The sequence below is a fragment of the Diachasmimorpha longicaudata genome, chromosome 5 (genome assembly GCF_034640455.1).
Source record: "Diachasmimorpha longicaudata isolate KC_UGA_2023 chromosome 5, iyDiaLong2, whole genome shotgun sequence".
Taxonomy (NCBI): Eukaryota; Metazoa; Arthropoda; class Insecta; order Hymenoptera; family Braconidae; genus Diachasmimorpha; species Diachasmimorpha longicaudata.
Window position 1 is genome coordinate 10,692,432 of NC_087229.1, and position 12,689 is coordinate 10,705,120.

General features: G+C 39.9%; 1 protein-coding gene across 1 annotated transcript in view; it reads right to left on the reverse strand.

Annotated features, from left to right (window-relative positions):
• The window catches only part of Fife (fife), a 54,310-nt gene extending 51,799 nt beyond the window's left edge, over positions 1-2,511 (reverse strand). Inside the window, exon 1 of the mRNA XM_064120894.1 lies at positions 2,396-2,511. The gene's annotated coding sequence lies outside the window, so the exon portion shown is untranslated. The remainder of the gene's footprint in view (positions 1-2,395) is intronic.
• Between the last annotated feature and the right edge of the window lie 10,178 nt (positions 2,512-12,689).

A 12,689-nucleotide genomic window follows, 5' to 3' on the forward strand; every position in this document is an offset into this window, starting at 1 on the left:
AACCTCAGAGCGCTAATACGCGTCGTACACTCACGCGCACTCTTGTTAACGTTCCGAAACGTCGTATACTCGACTCCCTCCCGCCCCGAAGCTTTTTTTTTTCATCATTAACGTGGCGCACAACTCTAATTTATTGGGTATCGCTTCGATTTTCAAATGGCATGGACAAGATATTATGCATTCGATCTTCAAAAAAGAATTTATAATTTTATTATTGCTATTATTATTATTATTTCTTTTTTTCTTCCTTCTTTTCTTTTATTCTCTTTGTTTTTGAAGGGGGAAAAATTGTCTCGCCCTCACCCTTAGGCCATCACTCATGTCACGATTATTAAATTTTTTAATGAAAAATGATACCTCAACAATAACATTGTAAGTTGCGATCAGAAGACGTGCTTCAATGCAGTAATGAAAATTTCAATAAATCAAACGATCCCAATGTCATAGATCTCCATGGTCGGAAAGAACAGTAATATGCCCACATTAAAATAATGTCAGCAAGTGTCTGCTATATTAATAAATGTTATTGGTAAGCAATTTGGAAACTCATGCATGAGTCGATTCCCACTGGAATGCTCAATTTACCAAATGGGAAATTCTTTTTTTACCCTTTGTTTTTGAAGGGAGAAAATCATGTGGCCCTTGCCCTTGTCTCATTATTCATATCACCATTATTAAACGACCTCGTTTTTACATGAGGGGAGGTTGGAGCTGTCCCTTGTATCGAGGCTCTTGTGCTCTCTCTCTCTCTCTCTCACTCTTCTTCCCACTCTCTATCTCTCCTTTCGGTTAATTTCCTTTGAAAATTTTCAGTTCTCCTTCAGCATCGAGAATCCTACACTCTCTCATTGCAGATGCTGATGTGAGAGCTTAATTCTTCTCACCGTCACTAGCTCCATTTCAACTGTTTACACGGAGAGAAATGTTCACTTAAATTTACGTGACGTCTTTAAAAAAAAAGTTTGCTCCACGTCGTTCCCGAGAATGAAAAACGTTATTGCAAAAAATATATAAATCGAGCCAATTTAGAATCTTTACCAGCACATCTACGGTGGAAATAAAAATGGTGTAATTTACATCGCAATACAAAGAAACATTCCTCTTTTACCCAATAAATTTTCTATAACCAACACCGGAATTTTTTCAGCACTATAAGTCTTGCACTTATTTTCATCACTGCAAACTATTCATTAACATTTTCATCAATATTGATGACAAACTATGGAACAATCATTTTTTGATTAAAAAAGCCCCATCACAGATGATACTCTCGATTTTCTCTCAAAGTATTTTTCAATCCCTCTTTTTTCGCGTTCGAGATGATGCGAACGACTAGTTCGTCGATTTTTTTTCCCTTCCTCTTTCATCGATTCACAAAAAACCCGGTCACGCTGGCCTCTGTGCTGCTGGCAGATTGAAAAACAAAATAAAAAAAATGAAACGAAAGTGTTGGAAAATTTCAAAGTCCCTACGCTCTGACATGAGTTTAATAGAGATTTTTTTTTAATATCCCATGATCTACTGAACGTGTCGTTAGATTTTCTACCAGATGATTAAATAAAACAGAGAAGAATATCAACTTGGTCAAGGCTGCTAATTAAAAAGCAACGGATCCTACGTGACTCTCCATATCTCTTCACCTTCTTTCAGTATTTCAAAAAAAAATGGAAAAAATGTAAAAAAAACCACGTGCAGTTTTTGTACCCACCCATGTCATATATCCACTGAAGTATTTCGTCTCTATGAGATAATATTTGTTCGCTCTTGTACATCAGCCACTTGGGAGAGAAAAAAAATTCATTGAAAAACATTCACCGAAAACACTTCAAAGTGATCTATATCACACACGTTGATACGAGTAATGAATGTATGAAATGGAGAAAATTCGAAAGAAAAAGAAGTGAGTGGTGGAAGAGGCGTTGAAAGAGATTGTTTTTATTTATTCATAGTTGGATGAATTTTAAACGAAACGTCTATTCCAACAAACTGAGAGATATATTCAATAAACATTTTGGCTTATTGGGTGGACAATATATTGACTAAAATGTCGTAATGGCAACAGTTCGAATCAAATGAACTCATTTTTCGTTGGCAAATTCAATTAATTGATTGACGCTTCAATATGTATTTATTGATTTCTTAAACATTGTCTTACTCAACTTTATTCGTAGAATTTAATAAATACATTTATCTTATTAAATAATTTCATGTGGCTTCCCACGCAAAATATCAACATGACCATTGATCATTATATCGATCGAGCTCCGGGATAAATTACGTAACCATTGGAAAACGCAAGAATTAATCCAGCAATGAATCCCCGACAAGCAATGCAAATGAAAAACATTGAAAATGACAAGAGACAATGCCACAGATAGCCGTCTAAATCACCAACCTGTTACTTTTCCTGCTCGGCCACCGTTGCGTGCCTCTCAAAGCACTCAGTGTGAAAAAAATAAACCATTTTCTTCCTTCACACACCCCGTATCCCCCCTCACAGCTCCATTTGCCTCCCTCCCCCCACCCCCGTACAGTTCAGCTACTACCAACAAAATTCAAAAAAAAAATTTAATGAGGAATGAATGATTTGTCATGGTCGGGCTATTTCTGCGATTAAAATATTGAAAGAGAAACGGAACCGATATTGTCGGGCAGGCTGCCCGGCTTGCACTGCCCGGGTCTCCTGTTACCCACCACGACGATTGCGCGAGACCTGCCGTTCAGAGCCAAGAGGGCGCCTCGTCATACTCATTCCCGAAGGTTTGCGCCCTGACAAAAAAAAAGCTCAGTCATATGTACCAAGGGGAGTACGTGCTAAGGGTGAATTGCATGGAGCAAGGAGGAGCACCGAGGGGAGGGAAATTCCCATTTTCCCCCTTCGAGAGTCAATTATTATTTTTCTTTTTCTCATTTCCCTCTTTCCCTTCCCCGTTTTCTCCTCTTTTTTTTTTAACAAAAAAAACAACATATCCGGTGAACATATCAGGGCGCAAGCTCCAGCGGTTGGGGCAGTACCATTCTCCCCTCGGCGGGCAACAGGAGGCCAGCTCCTGAGGAGGTCGAGGGCAGGTCCGTGGGAGCAGGAATGATTTTTTTTAAGTCCATTTGTCCTGTGCGCTCACCCTCATCTCGTGCGTTATCTTTTTCAGTTGGTTTTGGAGAGCGTGAGTACGCAGCCAGTGATTTTACTGTCCTCGCGTCAAAGGGACCTTAGAGTTCGGAATATTTCCAATAGCTATTTCTCGAGCAAATACTTTTTGTCTGATTACAAGGTATCTGAGGTATAGCCGCATCAATAACGAGAGTTTTTTTGAATGGCCAAACACTAATGGGTCTTTCGGAGGTTGTTTACTTTGTGCAAAGTAGTGAACTCATGTGACAAGCCATATTTTACTGAGGGGAACAGGGGCAAAATCAAATCAATTTCGGATTAGATTTGATTTGAAATTATTCAATTTTTTTTCGTCAACCTCTAAATTTGTCATTACTAATGGTCCCATTTTGCATTTTATGACAATTTTTGAAATATTTCTTTACAAATAAATAAATTAAATGAAAAATTGATTTTGGTGAAACCTATTAAGTCATAAAAGCCGTTAGTATTTTATGAATGCCGGAATTAAATGAATTAAATTTTTTCTGCGTCAACTAATTGAATGATAATGTTTTAATCAGCTTTAGTGGGCGAAGGGAGAGTGCTGGAGGCGTTTAACCGAGTTGTGGACATGGCTTGAGGGAAAATGGGTAGCGGGTGTTGGTGTTGGAGGTATCTCCAACCACGTGTTGCCTTTGGCAGGCAACTTCGATTATTGCGGAGGCCGAATCTCACCGATCATGCTCCCATGTACTATGGAACATCTGGACGGCAATTCAGTGGTTTTATTTCCTGTTCTCGGAACAGAGAGTTATATCGCCAATCGACAGACATGGAAAGCACAAATGGGCTTGCGAATACTCAAAAGTTGGAATAATTTATATTGAATTGAATTCCAATTATTCAATTCGAAAACCAATTATTGATAATTCTGATTTTATGAAGAATCCGGGAATATTAGGGAATTTTTTGAAGGAGGCTTGGAATAGGCTGGCCTGAGGTGTGCTAAATCCAACTGCGTGATTTTCAAGTATGGTTAACGACTCTATGAATAAAATAATTCCAACGCTTTGATTTGTAAAAAAAAATGGAGAAACTCGAGAGACAAAAAAGAGAAAAAATGTGAAACTTCATTTCTATTAAATCAATGAATCTCCGGTGAATGTATCGGATATGAGAAGGACTTCCCCTGCAGCACAGGCGCATCCATGTCCTCTCTGTTGGCCACAATCGTTGTATATATAACCCACCGCAAACTCGAAAATTGTTGGGGGTGGAAATGGGAGTAACGAGGCAATTACACTAGCGCCCTCAGTGACCTAGGAAATGGCTGAAATTGGACAAATTGCATTCCAACCTTCTTCAATTTTTTTATGCACACATCTCTCTTACTACATTTTATCAAGTGCTCAAGCACTGAGACGATTGAAGCTTGAGGTTCACTGGCAATTAGGGTAAAAGTTTATGAAGTAAAAAACCAATAGATAACAAAGTGGATCATCAATTTTTCAAGCACGACAATGAAGTTTAAATTTATTTTCATTAATGAAATCTTTACAAGGGAATTTTGAAATGCTATCAGACTGTGTACAATGCTCACAACATGTTGAATAACTACGAATAAGGCCGCCATATACATAAAGTAAATTCCAGTCGAGAGTCAAGTGTGAAAGCGGAGGAGTAATAAGGAGAACCGAGGGCTTTATGTACAATTCCAACACACCGGTCGAAGCATAACTCCATCCCTCTTTTCTCTCATGCTCAAACGTTTTCATTCAACATTTTACTTTTATTTCCCAGTTATTTTTACCCCCTTTCCCCTTCACCCCGAGAAGAAATTATTTCTGTCCACAGTTGGAAGCGTAAAAAAACACTAGCTGATGACGTAATATTTTTTTACCCTCTATATTTTTTCTTTATTACTGTTGGGCAAAAAACCGTTTCATTAGATTTGCCAGAGAGGAAACTCGACCCTGTTGAATTTCCCTCCCTCGGTAGTCGTGAATATTCTCTTTTCCATTCATAGTGAATGAGAAATTATTCTATAGTAAAAACGGTGAATTAATTTTGGTATTGCCAGCCAATGTCAAGAGACATAATTTGAGAGCGCAAAGGGGATATTAAATTTTTTTTTTCCCAGGTTTTAATTTTTCCAAACTGATTTTCGTTCGTTTAGCTCTTGCTTGACAACACTCCAAGTTTATTCGCTCGTTGTACCCGAAGGCAAGTATCTACGATAATGCCACTCCTATGTATAGCAAAGGGAAATTATACTTTTTATTTAAGGCATACTCTTACGTTCTTGCGTTCCTAAAATGTCGAGAAAATATTGAACTTACGGAAAAAAATGGAAAAACATCATTGACGGATCAATGCCACTCGTGTTTCCCTCATGCACATACGTAAGCACCAAAGGGCAACTGAAAGCGATAGAGCGAAAGAGAAGAAAATATTATTACAAAAAAAAGGAAATAAACTAGTCAGCTAATCTCATTTGAACCGGCACGTGTTCCCGGACGTGTGTATGCCATTATTTCGGCAGTCATCCTTTTTCCTCACTCCAATTGCGTTATTCCGAATGGAGAGTGTGCATGCACGATTTTGCGCAGGTACCAATACCACAGAGGCAAGAGGGGTAAAATCCACGAATTTCCCTGTTGATTAATGAATAGAACTCAGTTCGTGAACCATTCAAAGAGACCGCTTGCGCTTTGATGTTAAACTGCGGCTTCGAGGGGCTCGACAGATGGAAAATATACGCACGTGGAACGCGCTAAGTCCATATTCCACCCGCTGAATTAAATAGAACGGAAACTGGCACTTCCGGTGTAGAATTTAATTCTCCCAATGCGGTAAAGTCGATAATTAATTCGGCGGCGTTATTTCCAATGACTTCAGGGCAATATAATTACGATGTTCGATGAAAGAGATTTACAGGGAGCAAAATGGGCATTAATTATTTTCAGGCTGTTGTAGTCTTTTTTTATTGGCCTTTAGTAGACATAAAAATTAAATAAATTATAACAATATTCAATTACTGATCGATATTTATAATTATCGACGTCACAATAATAGGCCAAATGCAATTGTGTATTTTCCTAAAGAACTTAATAAATTTCTCAAATTAAAGAAAAAATTCAAGAGGATATAATACAAAGAGTTGATTTGTCAATTGAACTTGAGAAGATTGATAGTTGAGTGATTTCGATACACGTTTACTGAATGTTTCTCTTCATGTACGTTTTGATGCAAAACAACTTTACAAATCCTTTCGTTCATATTCTAAAGTAATATTTCCGCTTTCATAACCTCAGATTTACCTGAGAGATTATGCAAATGAAAATATTCTCTCCGTGATGTCTGTGTCAATCATAACGCATTTTTTTCCCCATTTCCCATGACTTTGGCGAGAAAAAAAATAGTAATACCGTGAAATTTCCCGAGGGGTTGAGGAGAGGATGTGATGGAATGAGAGATATATGCAGATGAATTATTGATGAATCGAAAGGTGCTGTGAACCCTTGAATGAAAATTCTGGGAGAGCCAATGGAAAATTCAGGAAAACGCCTTCCCTAGGTTCTCTTGAGTGAATCGCACTCCTTTCTCCACTTGATTTGACATATTCGGGTCAGCATGGATCGATGGCCACTCCAAGGTCAAGGCTAATAGTCCCCCTTTCGCAAGTTCTAATAATGAAAAGCATCCGCAAAGTCCTGGGGATGCATATCTAGTTCACTCCTCGAATACACGCTGTGGAATTTAAAACATTTTACTCACTTCTTGTCCGACCGCATCAGTACTTGTACTACTCTCGCCATATATGTAGGCTTAGCTAAACCGGCAGTACTCTCTTTCTCTTTCTCGAAAAATTTAGTCGCAAAATAATATAATACGGGCAATTCCATATATTTTTCATTTATAAGAATATGTCCTCTAAAAATCTATGAGAACAAAAATTCAACTGTCATTTACATTCGTCATTCGCTGTTTTTTTTTCACACATATATTTTTGCCAGTAACTAGAAATAGCGCGCTTCTGCCATTAATCCTTCACATCGTCCGTAAATCCCCGGAGGATAAATCCCCAAAAAAACGAGACTGCTGGTTTTCTAGTCTAATAAAAAAATCGAGTTACAGGATTAACAACTGGGCTTAGCGAGGAAAAAATGCAATAGGAAGGCTTGCACTCGGTGGCAACCTACTGTCTCCCTGGAAACCGAGAGCGGTGATGTTTCACAAAAAACATGGTTGAACTGTATATCGTTTGGATGATATCAATTATTCCATGGACAATCATGAGCTTAGCTTGGATGAATTTTACATCTCACTGAGAAGAAATTTTCTTACAAAGCTTTTAAATACTACTATGTAAAATGATTTTCATTGTTGCTCAATCATAATATTGCTTGCATAATATCTATATATTGCTTATATAGATAGTTCAATTGAACAATTCACTAATAATTGAAATTAATTCAATTTTCCATACTTGAAAGTTGCTCTACGTTTCAGCTAAACGAAATCGACGGTTTATTTATTTTTTTTTTATTAGAAAACAACTGGTTTATCAATAACCCCGTGTTGTCCAATATTTTCAGTCAGCCATCAAGCCCGTTATCTCATATCAATTTCCCTCCTGGAAATTGTCACGTCACACGTGCAAGCGCAGCCAACATTCATGGGAGTGCCACTGAGTACTTAGTTACGTCTAATACCGGTACGGGACCGGGACGAATTAGCAAATGCGATAGAGAGAGGGCTGAAGTTACCCTGAGCTACAGCCTAAACCGAGTTTCCGAGGTATATTACCCTATAACTGGCAATAACGGTGACCCACGGCCTCACGCTCCAATTATCAGCCACTATCTTCATAATCCACGCATCATTGAGTGCTTAAATGACGCCCCCCCCCCTCCCCCTTTCTCTCTCTCGCTCGTTCTTTCTCCCTCCCATCCATCTGATCATTGTTCTTATATAAACACGTTTGTACTTTCTCTCTCTCTCTCTCAGTGTATTCCGATAGCAGCACAACTTGGATACTCGTACGATCGATTAGAATTAAACAAAGCTCATCGATCTACCTTCTATCTATCTCTCTCTCTCTCTCTCTCTCTCTCTCTCTCTCTCTCTCTCTCTCTCTCACTCACGTGTACACTTTCCCATTGACGGCAATGAACAAAATACAGTGAGTGCGTTGTAAGCATGTACCAATTGGAATTACTCCAGTCTAATTCTTCACACCATCATTAATCCGGGATCAGAGTAATTACGTTCTCGCGACCCAATGGATTCGAGTATTTAGTTGCGCATAGTAATGCCATGGGTGAGAAAGAGAAATTGTTTTTCGGTTTATTTTGAGTTAAGAGGAGGGGGGGGGGCGAGAGCATTTATTAAATGTCCTGGGGTGCACAACAACCCCTGATGACAACCACAAGATTAAGCGCAGAGATTGAGGGTAATATATCACGCGGCGAAAAAAGTTGGTGAAAAATTGCTGAATAAGTCAAGTAATCGCCCGACGTTATCCATTTCTAGGCCTTTGTCAGCCTATTTCGGGGCAAAATGTGAGAGACGAATTGTGAATTTTTTCTGGTGATCGGTTTTACCACTAATCAACGGCCCTATTCATCATCTCATTTCATTATCGGATCACTGAATACTAGTGATTTCATCGTCTAGATGATTCATCTTTATAATGGGGATGGAGAAAAAACCATCACATTCGAGTATTTAATGAAAAGCCTAGTTAACTAATAAACGTTAGTGTGCTCTGATTGTTAATTAATTCTTTCCAATAAAAGGGAAAGAATATTAAAAAATATTATAATTTGTGGAATTTATTCCTTTAAATTTAATTTGCAAAGTTCAAAACATATTTTTACACTCCACTGGAGAGTTGAAAATTTTAAAGATAATCACCACAAAATTCATCCACACCATCAGCCGTATTGCATTGAATGTTCCCGGGAATCTCATTCTCTCGCTCATCGAAGCGCGGGGCAAACCCAATGGGATTTGTTAATTCTGATTTCCCGAGATTAAGGGATGAAACTTAACTTGAACAAGGCGAATTTAATTTTCCTACAAAGAGTATTGGTTTGACAAACAGACAAATTTTCGGACAGCGCTTCTCTACTACCGGAGTCAGTACCAATATCGTTGTGCACCTCTACATTAGTCTATCATCTTTGGCAAAACAGTGGGCAAGTACCTCGGGACGCCATATGCGGTATTGTGTACTGTCTGTTCCGCCTGTGACACACAGAGGTTGCTACTAACAGATGGCCTACGCCTGTAGGCATGCAGGTTCCGCTTGCGGTACACAGAGGCCACCACTTGTGTTGGATTTGTGGCCACTCGGTCGCCTAGTCAAGACATTACCGACCGAGCCACATCCAACCAGGAAACTGCTCAACCCGCGATGCGACCTCTCCCGAAACCTCGTGAGAGAAAGCAGAAGATTATTCCTCGTGATCTGACTGACTGACTACAGCTGTAGCGTGCTGTTCCTACAAGTTTATATATACTAATTAAATTATTGTTCATACGCCATTGACTCTATAACAATAAATACTGTTGATAGTACCAAATCCAATTGCGAACAATTTATGTGGTATAGCACACAACGACCACATTGGTGACCCCGACGTGATTGCGTTGGATTTTGGTATATAACCTAAAACATTACCACGTTGCTTTAAAACTACTCCCTATAATTTGGCACGTACCCTCGCTCTCTAATCCAACAAAATGACGATTGATCGTTCTCCAACGCGATCCCAACAACGAGAGCAACAACCTACCAATTTGGAATTGCAACAACAGCAACAAGAACAAATTGAAGAACTTCAGAGACGCATTCAGGAACTACAGCATGAGCAAGCACACACCTCAGGTACATTCACCCAGACCGGCACATCGCCGTTAGATACACAGGGTAGCACAAACTCCAACGGTGCTGTAGCTTTAGTAGACACCATTAGACTACCACCATTCTGGAAGACAAACCCAGATTTGTGGTTCTCACAAGTCGAGGCTCAATTTAATATCAGGAGGATAACAGCGGACAACAGCAAATATTTTTATGTAATTTCCACACTGGATCCCGAGGCCCTCAAACAGGTCTCCGATGTCATCAAACATCCCCCAGCACAAGATAAGTATTCGCTTCTCAAGGAAAAACTTATCAAAAGACACACTGAGTCTGTAGAAAAACAACTCCACAAATTATTGACAGGTTTGGATCTTGGCAATAAAAAACCCACGGAGCTTTTGAGAGAAATGAGGACACTCGCGGCCGGATGCGTCACTGATGAGATGATGCGATCTTTATGGATGAACCACATGCCCATCACGCTACGTAGCATCCTATCGGCAACAGAGACCTTGGAGCTGGAGAAAATGGCTGAATTGGCTGACAGGATTCATGACATTTCCTCATCACCAACCGTAATGGCCACAACTCACACAAATTACTCCACATCGAGCCTGAGTGACAAATTGCAAAAATTAAGCGATAAATTTGACGCATTATTGCAAGGATTCAGTGACCTCAACATGAAAGTCAACAAATTTAGCAATTCACGTCACCGTTCTCGTTCAAGGTCATTGGGAATTCCTCCGGGGAATCCTTCTTCAACAAATACCTCTCAAATGTGCTTCTACCATATGAGATATGGAAACAAGGCCAAACGTTGCACCAAACCGTGCTCATTCAGCTCGACAACCCAAACGGAAAACTGAACGAGCTGTCGTCAATAAATTCTGTTGGCGACAGCAATTCCATTAACATTATAACGGAAGTTAGATTACATCTGATTGATAATATTAGTCGACAGAAATTTTTAATTGACTCCGGTTCAGTGGTATCTATATTACCTGTTCAGTACTTTTCCAGTAATCCTAAGTTAGATGTCTTTAAGTTGTTCGCAGCCAATTCTTCAGTGATCAACACATATGGCACCCAGGTACTTACCTTGGACTTCAACCTTCGAAGAAAATTCACATGGACGTTCCTTCTCGCTGATGTTCAGTCAGCGATTATAGGAGCAGATTTTCTAGCCCACTACTCACTGCTTGTGGATCTCCACAACCGACAGATCATTGACTCCATCACTTCATTCACATCAAAAGGTGAAGTGAGCAGGACGTCGCTCTATGGGGTATCGACACTAAGTTCTAATCAATTGTACCTGGACCTGTTGCAAGAATACATTGCTATCACTAAGCCATCAACTGGACCAATGTCACTGAAGTCTTCGTCTGCTCATCGAATTGTTACCACGGGCCCTCCAGTCGTCGAGCGCCCTCGAAAATTAGCTGGGGAAAAAGCTGCAGCGGCAAAGCACGAGATCAACATCATGTTGGAATCGGGAATTTGTCAACCATCAAGCAGTCCTTGGGCCAGTCCAATACATCTAACACGTAAAAAATCAAATGGTTGGCGACTTTGCGGAGATTACCGTAAGCTAAACTCGATTACGATACCAGACAAATATTCTCCACCACTAATCCAGGATCTTTTTCCACTGCTGTACGGCAAAACAATATTTTCTACACTGGATCTGGTTCGTGCATACCACCAGATACCCATGCACACGGACGACATCGAAAAAACCGCCATTACAACACCCTGGGGACTCTTCGAGTATTTGGTGATGCCCTTTGGACTAAAAAATGCCACGCAAACTTTCCAAAGATTCATCGATTCAGTCTTCCGGGATCTCAACTTCGTTTTTGTGTACATTGATGACATACTCATCATGTCCAGATCACCTGAAGAGCATCATGAGCATCTTCGAATAGTTTTTGGAAGATTGCAAGAGCAGTGTCTAACCATCAATGTCGACAAAAGTGTACTTGGACAATCAGAAGTCACTTTCCTCGGCTATCTCATCAGTCCCAATGGTTATCGACCATCAACGGAACGCATAGACAATATTACCAATTTTCCCAGACCCGAAACAGTCGTAGAACTCCAACGGTTCTTGGGAATGGTAAATTACTATCGTTGCGTCTTCCCTGAGGCAGCAATTCACCAGATTCCTCTCAACAAATACCTGAAGAATGTTCAAAAGAAAAACAACAAAACAAAGATCAACTGGACCAGCGAAGGCGAAAAGGCACTTGAGACTTGTAAGCAGAAGCTCAGCTCCATTGCACACATGGCTTATATTTCTCCAACAGCACCACTCGTGCTCACCACCGATGCCTCAACAACAGCCCTCGGTGCAGTTCTCGAACAAATAAAGGATGATGTTGTCCAGCCAGTCGGTTTCTTCTCAAGAAAACTGAGCGATACAGAAACCAGGTATTCCACGTATGATCGTGAACTCCTGGGAATTTTTTCCGCCATAAAACACTTCAAACATCTTCTTGAGTGCCGTCAGTTTGTTATCAGAACAGATCATAAGCCACTGACTTATGCATTTCAGCAGAAGTTAGAAAAAGCATCAGACCGTCAATTAAGACAGCTGGACTTTATTTCTCAATTTTCTACTGACATCGTTTACGTTAAAGGCGGAGACAACGTAGTGGCCGACGCACTCTCAAGGATCAACTCAGTTAATTCTATCAACATGCCAACGATCCTTGA